Raw genomic sequence first — 17,500 nt, 5'->3', positions numbered from 1 at the left:
TAGTCTAGCAGGAAGGCCTACAGAGACTGACAATGACACAAAGGAACCAAAGAAATCAGGAAATTCCAGGTGAACTTGTTGCCATCATATTTGAATAAATGTGAGGTAGAATCCCTGGTATGTTTGGTCACAAGTCATAACATGGGGAACATATTCATCACTGTGTGTATATGTGCTGGTGATGTTGCTGATGCTCCAACAATTGAAGTGAGATGTATTAAAGAAACTACCGAAGTCCAACGAAAACATGCAATTTTTCTATACATAATAATAATAATAATAATAATACATTTAATTTAGAGGCGCCTTTCAAGACACCCAAGGTCACCTTACAGAGCATATAGTCATCATTCAAAACTATGTAAAACAGACTAGGAATAAAAGGAAAACAGAGGTTAAACATGAAGAATAATAATAATTGATAACACTCAAAGACGCCTAAAGTGAAGGGGGGACCTCACAAACCACCACCAATACATAGAAGGGATATAAATACCCACCCTTAACCAGAACAACGTGTGCCATAAGTTAATGAAACAACAGTTTCAGGCTAGTTACGGGCATAACATTTTTGGGTGTTCCTAATAATAGAACAGCACACTTTCATACTACAAGTTAAAATACAAGTTTGCAATGACTAACTGTTTGCTTTTGGGCTAGGTATATATCTCGGTGTACATAAGACAATTTGTGTGCCATTGTGTCATTGTTTTATCAGTATAAGTATGCCAATACATGAAGTATTTCAATATTAAACAGTGTTTGAAAAGGTTTCTTAATCGTTATGCAGAGCATAAGTGTGAGAATTCTAATAAGAAGTAGGCGTGTCTGTGTTTGTGTGTGTGTATGGTTGTTTTTCTTTATTTGTGGATATGTGTGTTTGAGAGAGCTGTCATTTTGTTGATTAATGTATTGTTGTAATGCTTTGGACCACAGAATGACTAAGGCATGGTTCATGTGGTTCAACGTCTCAGAGACGATTAGTGTTTGAACCACAGCTTGTACATCATTACAGATTTTTACATTTGAAGGCGTAACACCTACCATGACGAGATAACGCTGTACATTCCAATCAAAATAATTGAATGTCATAGCAGGTCTTATGTGTGGTAAAAATGTGAGTAATTGTTCTACGCCAACAACAACAACAAAGAAAAAGCTTAAGGCGGATACCATAGGGCGATACACAATGTCAACAGGTTCAAACTAACTTGTGATCACTAGACCAGAGCACATTGATCACATTCATGTGGAATGACAAGAAGCCTGCGGTCTGTAATAAATTGCTGGCCAAGCAATTATAATGGTAGGATGGTGCGTTTGGAGCCATTGCCCTCCACACGTGTGTGTGTGTGTGTGTGAGTGTGTTTGTGAGAGTGTGTGTGTGTGTGTGTGTGTGTGTGTCAGCCAGTGTTGGGTTCCACACCCCTGCCTCGCCCAACAAATATTTCCAGGCAGTTACCTTTTTAGTTTTTTTCCAGAACGGATCCATCCCTGTGACACACCACCGGGCGGTGAAGACCAATCCAGGACAAAGCGCTCATTGAGTGGAAAACATTAGCGGTGAGCGTCTTCGTGTCAGTATTAACACACGCAAACAAAGCATGTGTTGCATCAGCCTAAGCGGGTAGGAAGGGTCGGGATGGTAGTGTTTCCAAAGGATGGATGCAGTGATTAATAAGGGTGGAAGACCTAAACATTTTTTTGGATTGATGGTTTGGACAACGAAGCCTTTGATTGAATTGTCATGACAGAAAGGTGTCAATGATTATGCTCCTCAACACCAATGTGATGGGGGTTTAAGGGTCGGGCATTTCGGCCTTCGCAATGGGCCTTTTCACCTAGACACCAGCTGACTGCTGGGACTGAATCCGGAAGTCATTCGCATTCTGTTCCACAACCCAGTGGTTAGAACCAAGGCGGCCGCTAAGTGAATTAGGCCCATTGTTATTTGAATCGTTTTTAACAATATTTGTATACTCTCAGTTCAACTTTAATATGTGCATTCTGTATGAACCCCCATGAAGCCCTTTTACCCGAGTTGTGCCCACATCTCTCTTTTCAGTGTTAAGCCCATGAAATAAAAGTGTGTGTGTAGATTTCTGTACTCTAAACAGAAACAAAGTGCTCAAGTTAGTAGGCTTACTGTTCCTCGGCTCCCAGGCCTCCCCTTTGACTTTTGCTTGAACCAATTCATTGTGTTGACATAAGATTTTGATTATTCCGCTAATATTTAATGACGATAGGTCCATGGACTTTATTTACCATGGACCTATGGTCCATGGTAAATGAGGTGAGAAAGAAGGGTGACTGTCAAAGATAGTACAGGTTGAACACATGAATAAATGGGATTGAATTTGAATTAAAATATAACTGAGGTGTCAAAGCAAGAGCAATTTCAGCCTCAACACTGAAACAAATTGACTGTACGAAGCATTGAAAGACTTCTGGTTGGTTTATGAGAGCATCGTTTTTCGATCAGGGCACGATCGCTTTGAGTCATTCCAGGAAGTAAAACATGGTATAGTTTTGTATCAAGCCAGGCATTAGAGGTTGCGTTATAAAAAAAGACCATAGCTTATCTTTTGACTGAAACAGAACCAATGCCATTTTTGCAGCCTTCTCATTGGACAGGTTAAAAGCAAATTACACTTTGGCTCAGCAACATTTTACACTGTTTTTTCAAACAGTGCACTCTTTGTGATAGTTGGCCATTTAGGCAGCCATGTTGGATTTGCTGCCAAGCCGTTGGTGTGCCAACAAACCCCAAAATAAACAGTTCACCCACAGACAAAACCAGTAAACAAACTAGTAAACAGCGAGGGAAAGGGAAATTAGAAGATCATGAGATGGACATTGTTACCCCTTATCTTTGGGAATTTGGTTAGCATCTACAACATAAAACTAAACGTTGTGAGGATATAACGTTTATTACTTTCTATAAGTGCATTACATTGTAAAATGTGCATATAAATCCTGGGTCATGTGCTCCCTTATCCTGAAAACCTGGGAACACTTGTTCTGCCTTTTAACACAATGGGGCTAAATGTTATTTGCAACTCATGTGCATGTTGCAGGACAACAATGCAGTTCTGCAAACTTTGGCATACATCAGGAAAAAGGCGGGGTCGTTGGGCATTGCTGCGCCCCTGGCACATTGACACGCCATCGGTCTAACAAGGACCAAAACAATGCCTAGGCCTACATGTTGTACTAAATGTAGCTGCTAACGGTAATTTAAAAAATATCCGGTTATCCTAAGTTAGTTGTATTTAAATAATGCATTTAAAGCAATAATTAGGCGCTGACAATTGGTGATTGTAGTCTATTTTGTAGACTATGATGTTACATTGTGTTACCGTGTATCCCCCTTTTGAATACATGCAATTTGAAGGAGATGTTATATTAAAGTACAACCAAAAACGATTCAAGGACTGCTACGCGTATGGATTACCCAAACACATCCCGAAGCAGAATGAGAGAGAGACGTCACCATCGGGAAAACCCACCTCAACCTAAAAAACATCGACGGAGTACTTTTTCCTGCTTAATTTTCTAATAAAATAACTCTATTCAACTGTGATGTTAAAAACATGCCAATATGATTAAAAATCAAAATTCAACATGATTTCCCTCACGAGATTGGAGAGTAAATCCAAACTGGCAGAGACGAAGTTCGATGTTTTCCCTTGACTACGCCCCAATATGCCACTTGGCCAATCAGAAGATTGTCCTATGTGTTCTAACCAATAATCAGCGACGGGCGGATCTTATACGCTGTTGCCAGGGTATGGACTTGTAACTTCTGTAGCGCCAGCCAATCCGAAGCACGCACTGGCTCTCACGCTAATAATGAGCAACAACAGGTACTCACCAAAGCCGTTGATCTTTTCTTATTGGACCAGACAAGTGTCACTCTGTTCCCGAGTTTTAGTTATGTGCTGTTGATATGACTTGTTTGGAGCCTCCAGACCCACAACTGATTATAGACGCTCATATCAAGCAAAAGCAGTTCAGCCTTGACTGCCTAACCGCATCATCTATGCTACTTGTACATTTGTGTAAATAGATTTTTTTTCTATATTTTTATAACGAGAGAACAACATGGAACTTAATTCTCTTCTAATTCTGCTGGATGCTGCAGAACACTTGGAAAGAAGAGACAGAGGTAATTAATTTCCAATAGCAGCATTGACTGGATTAATAATAATGTAGGCAATATAATGACACAGAGATAACGGTATGAAAATCAGGAGTGTGTGCTACTATATGCAGTTATGATGTCATTTATTTCACTAGACGATTGACGAGATCAGGACTTGGTCACATAATAACTAAAGTTAATTACAATATAGCTGCATGATCTGTCAAATTCAGTTACTAACAGTTCTACATATTATCGCTTGTCTCTTTGTAGAAGGCAAAAGCATACGCAGAATAGACCTAGTGCTTTCGATATTTAGTTGAAATGTGAGAATGTCAATATGACAGCGGTGCCATGTAGTCTTCTCTACATAGGCTTTTAAACTATAAGATGTAGGACTACACAACAATGTCTGGAAGTAGATGCATTCGCTTTAGTTGGACAACGTCTGTATTGGACGCAATGCATTTTTGTTATGGTCTTTTTTTACTTGTAGCGTCAAATGTGCCATTTCGATATCAGAGTTCGCAATTGTATCAATAATTACTGGCGGTAGCTTAGATATCCAGAATTGCAAAAACATTAACATTCCCTTCTCTTTTTTTTACTTTGTCCATAGAAGCAGAGCATGGGTATGCGTCTGTTTTACCATACGATAGCGACTTTCCTGCAAAGAAAACGAAATCTTCGCCTATAAGAAAAACTCAGAACAACAGGTAAATATACTCCAGCTTTGTTGACAGCATAATGTACCTACAGTTGAATTGCTGTGTATTTCAGCCCCATCTCCCAGCAGAAACTCGCCATGTCTCTGCTGGGCTTGGCTCTGTTGTGATCTCATATAAACACTGCCACGCGTACACTGTCAACTCTGCTGCTCCCACATTCTCTCTACGGTCGCTGCAGTTTCACACCTCCACTTAGTTGTGCTATCAGTAATCTCTCAACATCACAACTTACGTCGAATGCACTGCTTTGAAGTCCCTCCTTCGCATGCATTTTCTCTGCGTTCGTTACCCTTCAACACCCTACTTTTGACTACTCCCGTCCAACTACTTACTGGCGTAGTCGAGAGCGTATTTGTGTGAGTGTGGGTTCTGCGATTGGAAATAACAGACCGTAATGCGAGGAGGAACTAGATACAGTATAAAGAAATATTGATATTAATTAGAAGTGCAGCCTGATGATATGTCACTGTTCTATATTGGCCGAGATGACACCGCAACCTTGTTTACGTTCCCTCATCCCGCTCGCAGTGAGCAACGATTTGGTTCGTGCGTACGTGTGTGTTCGCGCGCGCGCGCGCGTGTGTGTGTGTGTGTGTGTGTGTGTGTGTGTGTGTGTGTGTGTGTGTGTGTGTGTGGGGGGGGGGGGGGGGGACAGGGGGTCTCGAGTGGGTGTGGCAGCTTCCACCAAAAACTCCTTCACACAAACTGCTAGTGACCGAGCCCTGCAGGAATAACCCGTTGGCCCCTGCGGATCTGCACGTATCGCTCCTACTCCGGTCGCATTGCATTTCAGTTTCACACCGAGTTAGTAGGCCTAGTCGATTGTGAAAACTTTCGGCCTTGAATCGAAAGTGCGTTATATATATTTTATCATAGGTTTCTGCAGTGGCGTCGGACATTAGTCTACACACAATACGTCTACACTAGGCATGCGATAAGGAGCTGTTATAAGGTGTTGAACCACTGAAACAACAGACTCAAATTTTGCAAGTAGTGCTTTCCCTCCTCGTCTCTTTTGTACCCTTAATAAAACTGCCTTTGGCAGAGTTCACGAGTTGATGCACCGACATGAACTCTGCATGATAAATAAAGTGCCATGGCGTTTCTGTTCTTAATGGGCCCCCATGTCACCCCTTAATCCTCAGTGATTGTATTATTCTGCTGAGAGCTCAGTTCTACTATGACTATTCGACTCTTCGGATATGAACCATTTACAAATGGAAAATGACATGGCACTTTGATGTGGTGTAGTTACCAGGTTACTGTTTTCATGGGTCACAACTCACTCCTCGCGATGCCTGTCAAAGGCTCTCAGGATATTCAAAGTTGGTTAGGAGCAGGCTGGCACTTCCTCCACCCTTTGATAAATCATACTTCCTGTTGGCCTTCTGTTCCTGCGACAGAGGGAGGCCTGTCAGGTTTATCTAGTCATTTGTCACGCCAGCGTTGTCGTTGATAGGTCTACAGTAGAGTCAGTTCTCTCGACTAGACGACTCTGAACAGCTGTGGGAACCTCGACTTAGTATTGGGATGTTCAAATAGAGGAAGGAATCCAAAAGTGTGTGTGTGTTGTGTTTGTGTGTGTGTGTGTGTGTGTGTGTGTGTGTGTGTGTGTGTGTGGGTAGGGGGGGGGGCTGTCTCTGTTATGGTGTTTTATGACCCTGTTATACATGACAGGCGTCTGCATGCAACATGAAGGGATTGTTTGTCTGCTGTGGCCTCGGATGCCCTCACGGACCCCAGCGTAGTGCAGATCAGAGCACGCATCTCCCTCAGACTCACCCACACTGCGACGCATTCCACCTCCACCCACCCCTGCAACGCACGTCCCAACGTGGGTTCTCGAAGACCACGTGCTGGTTGTGTCTGTGCGCATGTGTGTGTGTGTACACAAGCATGTGACGCGAGTCTGCTAACAAGCATGTTGCGTGTTTGTATGTGTGTGTATGTGTACCTACATGTGTGCGTGTGCTGATGCACGTGTGTGGTTGTGTGGCATCTGCCAGAGGCCAACATTGGCTCACAGAGCAGAAAATGTCAGACACACACATGGGGCACATTCACACACAGACACACACAGACACACACACACACACACACACACACACACACACACACACACACACACACACACACACACACACACACACACACACACACACACACACACACACACACACAGCCCTCTGTAGAAAAGGATTTTAAACCGTACACATGCAGGGTTGTAAGCATTCATGATTTGCCTGCTGACTCGGGTAAACTGAAGTCAATCAAACTGGGGTTTTGTAATAATTATTTAGTTAAAGGCACATTGAGTTGAACAGCATTATAGATCCATGGGAGCAGAGCTGGTTCGAAGGCCGGGGGGGAAGGCTCACACACTGGAGAGGCTGTTCCTCCCTCCACTTGTTTGTTTTCAGTCTGAAAATCACTCCATTTTTGGACTCTGCAAACCTCGTGGACCAGGATGCCCTCTCTCTCCCAGTGTATTTTTCTCATTCCCCCAACCCTGCCCTCTCTCTTTCTCTCTGCCCCCCGCCCCTCCCTCTCCCTGCCCCCCTCCCTCTCCCTCTCTCCCTCTCTCCCTCTCTCCCTCTCTCTCTCTCTCCTGAGTCTGTTTTTGTGTCCCTACCCTTTCCCCCCGTTGGTGTGACAGCCTCCATACCGCATATCCACCTCATATCCGCGGCATGAATCTACAGTACCCACAGAGGGGGGGGGGGGGGGGGGGGGGGCCACACACGTGCCTGTTTATTTAGTTGAACGGCAAAAAAAATAACGTAAGAAAATAAGTGTGCAGTAAAGAGGGGCCGCCATGCAGCATTTCACTAATGAGGGATTAACGCTGGCTGCGAAAACCACACAATTCAACTCCTATTCCACGTCTCAAGCTCTGCACCCTGCGAAGAGGAAGAGGAAAGGGCTGAAGCAACAACATTTGGCCTTCTTACATCTCTGACCGCACTCTGCCTGCAAAAATCCCAACTCACGAAATGTTACAAATGTCTACTGATGTTGCGTCCCTAAAAGTCTGTCTCTTTCACCTGCGTTTTCTTCCACACCGACAGACTGGCTTATTGAGAGCTGACTGATCTGGGTCCTGTCATTGCTGTCTGTTCTTTGGATGTCATGTTGGAGAGGGGTTATGGCACTCATCATGGCCTAGCAACACATTCCTAATTTTGTGTGTGTGTGTGTGTTTGTGTTTGTTCCTTTCAGGTCGTCGCACAATGAGCTGGAAAAACACAGGTAAGAAGATACTATCAATGTGGCTCAGAATGGCCTTATTATTGTGATTGTCTTCCTGTGTTATTTATTCTGTTTAAATACTGTGTAAAAATAGCACCAAAGCTAGAGGTGCTTGTACGGACCAAGTTGAACATATTGTGTAGTTTATATTATAATATTATAATATTAGAAATATCCTTTTTTAGTTCAATGATGACGACATTACAGGGTCGAGGCACATGAGCACCACGTGATCCAACCCTTGAGGAGGTCAGAGTACAGATGTACACAAAATAATCTAAACCCTCACAGCTGAAAACGGATTCAAGTCTGCTTGAGTCATCCCCCTCATGCTATGCCCGCTTCTACCTGCTGTGGAGGATTGAATAGCGTGATGACTCGCCTGAGCCAACTGCATTACCTTGTATGGAAGAATAGACTCGGGGTCAAGAACACACCCACACCACAATGCTACTGCTCTATCCCTGACATCCACATTGGTCATAACCCCGCCCCTCTCTGAGCAACGTCTCATGAGAATGACCAACCGAGTGGGGTTTAATTGTCGGTTTGATGGCTTTGCGTTATCAATAAAGGGAGAGGCCAGGGTTATCAAAATGTCCTCGTTGCAATCATGATGTCATTGGGCAACTTGCATCATTCTTATTTTAACATGCATGTCATTGAGGAGAAGGTAACTAGATATGCTACTCCAGGATGGCCACAGGTAGCCTACGGTAGAGCCAAGGCCACCTCAACCACAGGATTATCCTGTTCTCCTAGCTCTCATTCATTCAAGAAATGCCCTGTTGCTGAGGGAAGAGTTCAGCGTACAGGAAGTCATAAAGGGCTCAGGGTTCCACTTGGTAAGGTATGGAGCCTCATGAGAGGAGGGCTCACCACTATGTGTCCTAACTGACAGCACGCTCATCTGGTAGATGGCAGATGGGTGTCGCCCATGTGTGTAAGCGTGCGTGCGTGTGTGCATGCGTGTGTGTCACTCGAACTCAGAGCTTAGGCCTTCTCACACATGAGTGGTGGTGAGTGAATTGACGTCTGTTTTGTAGTTCTTTAAATAACAAGTTGGGGCATGTCCCTCTCTCTCTGGGCCGGAAAGACCACAGGGAGGAAGATGAGGTGCTCACCGACAGTACCTGCCGTAGTAGTGGTATCTGGGGCCAGAATTACCTCATGTGTCTCTGTAGTTATGTTGACGTCAGCCCGCCCTTAAATTTGGGTTGCCAGTAATGTGTTCCACAATCAGCTCACCCACTTCCCTTATCATCAATGTGGCAAACGTTTAAAATGAAGTTGATTCATTAATTGTGTAAGATTTATTAAGATTCATTGCAGTCATCGCTTTCAGGCGAATTCTGATCTATCGGGGGAGGGGGGGGGACTCCTGACCAGCACTCGTGCTCTTCCCAACACCATTAGTCAAAGATCACGTCATGTGCGTGTGTGAGTGTGTGTGGAGTCCTTCGAGTCTGAGCTTGTGTCCTTATATAACATGTCATTGTGGCACACAGGTGTTTGAACAGGGTCGAAAGTGTCCTCAGTGTAAATACTCCCCATGTGGTGTCACCATTATAATGTGCAGCTCATTCGATTCAAATGATTGTTTTCCTTCACACATTTGAATCTCGAGAAATGAATCGAGTTCGATGACGCGTGGGTATTCTTGTTCGACCTGTTTCGTTAGGACATGCACCCGCGTGCTTCAAGCACGCGCCACTTCCCTCTCGGACCTGAGGCACTGTGCTCCACTCATTTCGTTCTTTTTTTTTTTTTTTTCACAAAGCTGAGTCACACTGTTACATTGGTCACATGATGCCTTCAGTTAGTTCACACCAGGCCAGCAAAAAAAAGTTGGAACCCAGAAAAAGCTCCTAGTTTGGAACGGGGGGGATTCCACCTTGGTTGATATGTCAACCTTTGGTTGAGGAAATGAGATAAGAACACTTTAAACAGACTAAACCAACTACATTTTGATAGCTTCTGTGCCCACCAGAAGTTATTTCGTCAGAGGTTGCCAAGTAGAAAATAGAATAGAATAGAATAGAAAGCCTTTTATTGTCATTGCACGAGTCAAGTACAACGACATTTTTAGTAAGCTGTGGCCATAACGTTGAAAGTTATACTTTCACACATGAAATCAAAGGAGTACCGTTGTTGAAGAGTTGAAGTGTCAGATGCTTTTATCAAAAGAAAGTCACAAGGAAACCGGATACTGTGGACTTTGGGGATCAAACCCAGATACTTCTGAGCGCCTTAGCAAATGCACTGCCCTGTCCACGTTGCCCATGTTCCACTATCTGAGTTGTGCTTTTGGGTCTGGCAGCAGCAATGCATTATGGGGGATTTACCATCCTGACGCAAGCTAGCTTATCTCCTCGAGACCTGGCGTCCATGTGGAACGCCGTGTAGAGCGTTTCTCTGTATGGTGACTCTGCGGTTTCTCTGACACGTTTGGCAGTTTCCCATGAGGCAGCAAGGAAAGGTTTCTGCTCACGCCCTTGTTGCTTGTCGCCGTTGTGTTGGCCGAGTTTCCTTCCCCATTTTTCGACACAAGCTTGTGACACGGCACCATACCTTCCACTTAACCATCGCTGGTTTCGTTTCTCTCTCTCATCTCGTGTACGACACCTGTTTACAGTAAAAGGCCTCGTGAAGCCATCGGGTGTGCCAAAGATGTCCACACACGAGGGCCGCTGCCGGGAAGGGCAGGGCGGGGAGGAGAGAGGAGGAGTATCTGGTTTGTTTGCTTGGCTCAATTGACAAAGGGATTTACGATTGCTATTTTTATACACCTCCGATACCAGCGTCACAGTCACTCCAGACAGGCGTTCTTCTGGTTTGGTTTTTTTAAAGGTCACTATGATCACCACGGGACCAACGTTTCAAACGTTTGTTTTTGACTTTATATTATGTCATTCTAGTAGACTATTCATACAGTTGTAGATACTTGTTATTCAGTAGCAGATAGGGCTTTGGCAGTTTGAAGGCATAGTGGATATTTCTCTTGATAGTCTTCCTTGTACGGGGTAGTAACAAGCATGTTGTGTCGATGATAGCGTTATAATATGGTGACTTGGCACTTGTGACTCATTTCTTACAGCCACAACTCAAAAATACCCAGGCTGACAAAATTGAAAGTGCTGTTCTGAAAGAACTAAGTAAAGCAGTTCCACTTAATATATAAGGACTATGATGTGTGTAAACAAGACTACAAAATACACCCCTGTGCAATTCATTGTTATGTTGTTATTTCAAAATGTATTTGACTTTCTTCAGTTCATTTTTTTCTAACTTACAAAGTTTTACGCCAACAAAAAATACTAATGTATGGAAACAGATGAGTTCAATTCTGATTTAATTTAGCAAGAAAGATCTCATAGACATAATGCCCCCACACTCTGGGCCCTTGGTGGGCTGTGGAGAGCATTTGATCTCCGCAGGTCCCCCCTCCCTCCTCGTGTAGAGCGTGGTGCTGGTGGCCGGGTGTACTCTGTGGCTGTGCTTCGTGGGTCATTCGAAACTTTTAACTGGTAAAAAAATAAAACTCGCCTTCACAGCTTGCGAGGTCGGGCCGCTCTGACAACAACCTGCAGAGCTGTGTGAATTATGGTATGGCTGGGTTGCCGGGGTTGACAGTGGGTGGGGGGGGGGGGGGGGGGCTGGTTTGTCTGAAGGGCTGTTACTTCACCTCCTGGCTTCGAGCGTCTCTGCTGCTCTTCCTCTGGAGACCACATCTGGTCTTTTTGTTATCTCTTCTTTTTTTTTCACTTGTGTGATTTTGGCTCTCGCCCCAAAGCCCCCCTGAAAGTATCTGAGTCAGCAGAAAGCAAAGGAAACCGAGAGGAGGAGGAGGAGGAGGAGGCAAACAGAGTCCCCTTCTCTCTCAAAGCCTTTTTTTCACCCCTCCACTTTGCTCTGTGTTCTGCCAAAAACCTTCTTTCTCCTCCCTTCTTTTTTGAAGTGACCCTGCTTCTCCCTGGTGCTTTTGTTTTGATATGTAGGCTTCTTTTGTTGATAAAATTGTGGGATAAAGGTCCTGGCTGTGACCAAAGTGTACTCTGGTTTTGGGAGGATAGCCGATACTTTATTGTTATTAAAACGTGCTTTTCTATCTGGAGAGAAACGGACATGGACCTCACAGATTGAGTGGAAGCAACTGTTGTAGATTTAATTTGAACCAAACACAACAAATAATATGTGATTATAATAGGCGCTGTGTAAATAGGGTGTTATGTCTCATAATAATAGTAATACATTTTTATCGGTTCATCTTCCACACTACACACCAGTATTTTCTGCACAACCAGTAATTCAACAAGTGTCATTAATAAAAGTTAGCACATGGATTGCTAAGTATTCCTTTAATCTCAGACATGTGTATGTTCACCCTAGCCAGACAGAGTTGCTCCATTTATTATCCCCATTTCGAGGGAATTAACACCTTATGAGTCACATAATGAGAGGAGATTATTAGTTGAGGTAACAGAGACTTCTGGTTTCTGTCTGTCTGTCCTTTGTCTGTGCAGAGTATAGTATAGCCATGCTGTAATTTACTCTATGAGAATCGAAGAATGCACACTAACCATTCAACATGCGCTAGGTGTGGGGGCTCCACACAGTTAGGTATAGGTATTAGATGTTTCCTTCCGACCTCTATTGCATAAGCTGTGTTTTTGATGACCTACCGAAGCAGAGTATTGTCGTTTTTTGGAGATTGATGGGCCAATGAATATCTTTGCAGTCAAATGGTTTTAGGGAGCCATACTTTTATGCTAATAGTACACCCTGAAAAGATTGTATTGTTGATTGCACAGAATACTATCCTTGTTGTGTTTTCATTCCATTCCTTCCTGCAATTCCCCCTTCCTTCAATGCCCAGAGACAGTCTTTTATTTTTAGTTTGTAATTGATGTAAGCGTGCAGCAAAGCAGCTTTGGTAGCCTGAAAGTATTCATACTGTACAGTCTGGAGTTAGCGTGTTCAAAAGCAATTAGAGGGATCTAAAATGAAATGAACAGATGTCGGACATTATCATCAGCTGCCTTGCTTTCAGAGAGGGCAGTCATCGTGCTCTTACCACATTAAACTGCCAGTCGGACCGTTTGATGACGGTCATGGGATCTTCTACTTCTCCAACTGGTATTGTCACGTTATACCAAAGGACCCTACTCTGTAGCTTGAACCCAAATGAACGAGCCATGAAAATAGAAGCTTGACTCTGGGTGGGTGCATGTGAGGACACTGCCGAGCGGTCGATACTCAGGGGGATGTGTGGACAAACACGGAGGAGCACATGCTGCAGATAGAGCACAAACAGGTCGAGGACGAGCGCTTTGTTGAGCCATTCCTCTGAGGTTTGTGTGTACGTGTGTGTGTAAGTTCCTGGGGTCAGAAAGGCCAAACCCATCTCTAAATAGACCAGCTACTCCAGTGTGTGTCAAAGCACTGAGAATGCATGTGTGTGTGTGTGTGTGTGTGTGTGTGTGTGTGTGTGTGTCTGTGTCTGTGTGTCTGTGTGTCTGTGTGTCTGTCTGTCTGTCTGTCTGTCTGTCTGCGTGTCTGTCTGTCTGTCTGTCTGTCTGTCTGTCTGTCTGTCTGTCTGTCTGTCTGTCTGTCTGTCTGCGTGTCTGTCTGTCTGTCTGTCTGTCTGTCTGTCATGGCTAGTGTTCGTGCACTGTGTGCTGTTATTTCAGGTGATAAACCAATCTACACATATGGCTCTGTAGATTGAGGAAGTGAATGTCACAGAGTACACAAAACAAACACGACTCACCGTTCATTTGGAAGAAGAGAACAACAGAGGAGCAAGAGAAAGGAAAAACACAACATTCTACATTTAGAATCTATTTGATATAATCATGTATTGAGAATGAGGAGGACTCTGATAGGAGGAGAGATCGGACCTAAGTAAGACAAGTCAATATAGGAGGGGGAAGAGGATGTGGGGGGGGGGGGGGGGGGGGGACAAATCTGATGCAACAGCAGGAGATGGGTGGGGCAGAAGGAGGACTGTGTGCAGGAGATGTTCTCGTCGTTGAGTAGAATTTGGCTGTGAAAGAGGTTAGGGGGGGTGTAGAATGGCTGTGCAGGAGATGGTTGTGAAGTTGTGTAGAGTGTGTGTCACTTGGTAGTGGAATTGTGTAGCTGGACAAGTTGTGTTTAGGAGGGGATTATGCAGTGGTGTAGGAGCGTTCATGCATAGGTGATGGTGCGGCTGTGTTCTGTGGATGTGTAGGCTTTGCAGGAGGTGGCCGTGTGGGGACGTGTACGTGTGTGTGTGTGTGTGTAGCTGTACATGGGTTGCGGTTGGCTCGGAGATGGCAGCGTCGTTGTATAGGACCTGGTGTTGTAGTACGGTCGCCATGTGCAGTGAGTTGAACAAGGCAGCCTGAAAACCAGGTCAGCGGAGCAGACATACGCTGGAATGTTGAGTTAAGTAACAGAAGGCCGTGTAGAGAGAGGCGGGCGGAGATAGCTGAAACACTGCCATGCTCAGGCTTACTACAAATAATGAGACACCTTTTCTTTTTATATTAAGTTGCATCATTAAGTCACGATATTACTGCTTTGGGACTTTTTTGTTTTGTTTTGATGGGCTGTTGCTATGCATACAAATGATTATTTCCATGGTGTTATTTTCCCCCTACCTATCTCTTTATGGTTTATGTGTATGGTGTTATTTTCCCCTACCTATCTCTTTATGGTTTATGTGTTTAAAAAAAGAAATACAGCTACATATATTTCCTGAGCAAACAAATGCTTAGAACAGCAGCAGCAGCTGACAGGACTGATTACGTGCGGGGCAGCAGATTACAGCATGTTAATCATTGACCAACACTCGGTGTCATTCTAGAATTGTCCTATTTTTACCCTTTCCCCCATCAGAGGGTTAGAAACATGACTGTACATTAGTTCACCAAACCTTTCTGAGATCAGTCTATTCAGTTCTGAAGGTCTGTGTCACTGTTTTTATTTTCATAAACCCATCCGTTATTCAAATGTCCATGTAAGGCATGCACGATAGTTATGGGCATTTGGCGAGACCGTTTTGTCTTGCTCGACAAAGCCATGCACACAGTAGTATACATTTCCACCAGGGAAACCTTGTGTAAATCCCCCCTCTATTTGCTCACACATTCCCTGCTCTGTTTTTTTTTATGCCGATCCAACATCTGTTTCTCACTTGACACAGACTGCGGTGTCAGAGGCAATGCTTTCGTAATAAGCCTTGCTTATTTTTACTCTGGGATTGGTTGCTGTTTTGCTCACATTAAATCGAGTGTAATTATACAAGAGAATTCCCAGGCATGCGTGTGGAAATACTACTACTAACGTGTAAACAAGAGTCCCTTGATATGACAGTCTGGCACGTGATATGCAGATCAGGTTTTTTCCTTAATTGTTGTTTTGTTCGGGGTTTCAGTCGGCTGAAAAAGCGAACAGTCTTAGCTTAGCTGGGTGCATTTTTGTATACTTTCTTTGTTGTGCATTGGGTCGATTCATGTCGTTCATGTCGAGTTGTGTAGCTCTGTGTTGCGTTGCTCAGTCTGTGTTGTGTTGTGTTGTGCTGTGCTGCGTGGTGCGGCTTGGTGTCGGCTTGCTGATCGCGTGTGAAAGCAGGGGTCGTGTGAGACGGAGCCCTTCGCTGCAGCCGGGACGATACGTGTGTGCGTGTTGCGTTTGCGTGTGTGTTTTTATCAGGACTCGGTGCCTTTCGTCTGTGCCGTTGTCACAGCACACAAGCTGTCGTCCGGGGGGGTGTGGCGCGACCGCTGACAGGAAAGTAGCTTCGTCTCCGCAGGAGGATTGACAGATTCACGATCAGATGTAATCCCCTTCCCCCGCTCGCCCGCTCTCTCTCTCTCTCATCATGTGTCTGCCCTCTCTGTCTCTCAGTGTGTTCAATGTCCTGGAGTCACTCGGGTCATCGAGGTTGAATGCAAACAGGGCCGTGGGGCAAGAGAGCCCCAAGAGTGCACATAGTTGTCGTGTGCACGTAGTTGTTGTTGTGTGCATAGCAGTTGTGGGCGTGTATGTATCATGGACCCCCCCCCCCCCCCCACCCCCACCCTGGCTCCAGGAGCCTGCCAACCAGATGTACAGTAACTGGGAGGCTCTGATTCCTACCTAATGCTCCTCTCACGCAACACAGACCCCAAACCTCTTCTCCCTCCCCCTCTCTTCCTCCTCCCTCCTCTTCCCCTCCCTTCCTACTCCTCCGCCTCTCCATAATAATACCCCAAAAGTTCTGTTAAGCACGTAATCTAATCATAACTGCATTAAAAGATGAACTTGAATCAAATGTTCTTTTATCCAATATATATATATAGAAAGAAATGCTACATTGTAATTAAGTAATTACATTCAATTAATTGCTTCACTTGAATCACTTCACTTGCAATGGTAGTGACTGAATAACCAGTGACAGCAAGTTGATGTTTCTATGTTTCAGTTGGTTTAACCTTACTAAGCAAGATACCATGGCTACATACAGGGGCAATATATCTGAACGGCTCTAGTGGTTTGGTTTTTTGTTTCTCTTTTGATGGATCCTGACGTAAACTTGGCCGAGCAAACTATGCAAACAAAGCGAGCTCTTTAAACAGCCGAGAGAGACAGGGAGAGAGACAGGGAGAGAGAGAGGGAGAGGGAGAGAGAGAGAGAGAGAGAGAGAGAGAGAGAGAGAGAGAGAGAGAGAATAGAGAGAGAGAGAGAGAGACAGACACAGTGAGACAGACAGACAGACAGACAGACAGACAGACAGACAGACAGACAGACAGACAGACAGACAGACAGACAGACAGACAGACAGACCAGCATTGATAGTGAGTTGGAGAAAGAGAGAGCTAGAGAGAGACATTATAAAGGCCAGGTGTTTGCACTATGTATGCTAACAACGAGGCCTGTAAGGTGGCGTTTCCGACGGCAACGATGTTGTAGGCCTGTCATTGGGCTAATGCCTTATGAACAAGGATGGATGAGGTTAACACAAAGTCCAGTCACCCCCTGTTTTCTCCTATCCTCCATTGCAAACCCGTGTGCAGCACATACAGTACATTACATCACTCACAAAATCCGGTGTGGTACCACCCAAATAAATGACTATTGGGATTTCAATGAAACGGTCATTGGATTGAATTGGTACAAACCAGGGTGGAAGCTCTTACACCTAGAGGTCTAAACAGCCTGGAGCCAGAAACTCCACACACTGTGTTGGCAGCGAGCCCCCTCCTCACAGAGCGGGTGAGGGGAGGGAGGTGAGGGTTGAGGCAATGGGTGGTGGTGAGGTTATGAATTGGGGTGGATGTGAGGTAATGGGTGGGGCTGGGGATGGGGGTGAGGTCATGAATGGGGGTGGAGGTGAAGTTATGGGTGGGGCTGG

General features: G+C 44.7%; 1 long non-coding RNA gene across 2 annotated transcripts; it reads left to right on the top strand.

Annotated features, from left to right (window-relative positions):
- Positions 1–3,935: 3,935 nt before the first annotated feature.
- LOC132454320 (uncharacterized) lies at positions 3,936–14,720 on the top strand. 2 transcript variants are annotated; one of them, XR_009524913.1, is made up of 4 exons: positions 3,936–4,168; positions 4,764–4,860; positions 8,092–8,121; positions 8,307–14,720. It is a non-coding gene; the product is annotated as an uncharacterized LOC132454320 (long non-coding RNA). The 2 variants fall into 2 exon arrangements; XR_009524912.1 differs by having other exon boundaries at positions 3,943–4,168; positions 8,092–14,720.
- The last annotated feature ends 2,780 nt before the right edge of the window (positions 14,721–17,500 follow it).

The sequence above is a fragment of the Gadus macrocephalus genome, chromosome 3 (assembly GCF_031168955.1).
Source record: "Gadus macrocephalus chromosome 3, ASM3116895v1".
NCBI classification, from domain to species: Eukaryota; Metazoa; Chordata; class Actinopteri; order Gadiformes; family Gadidae; genus Gadus; species Gadus macrocephalus.
This window is presented reverse-complemented; position numbering and strand designations above follow the sequence as displayed.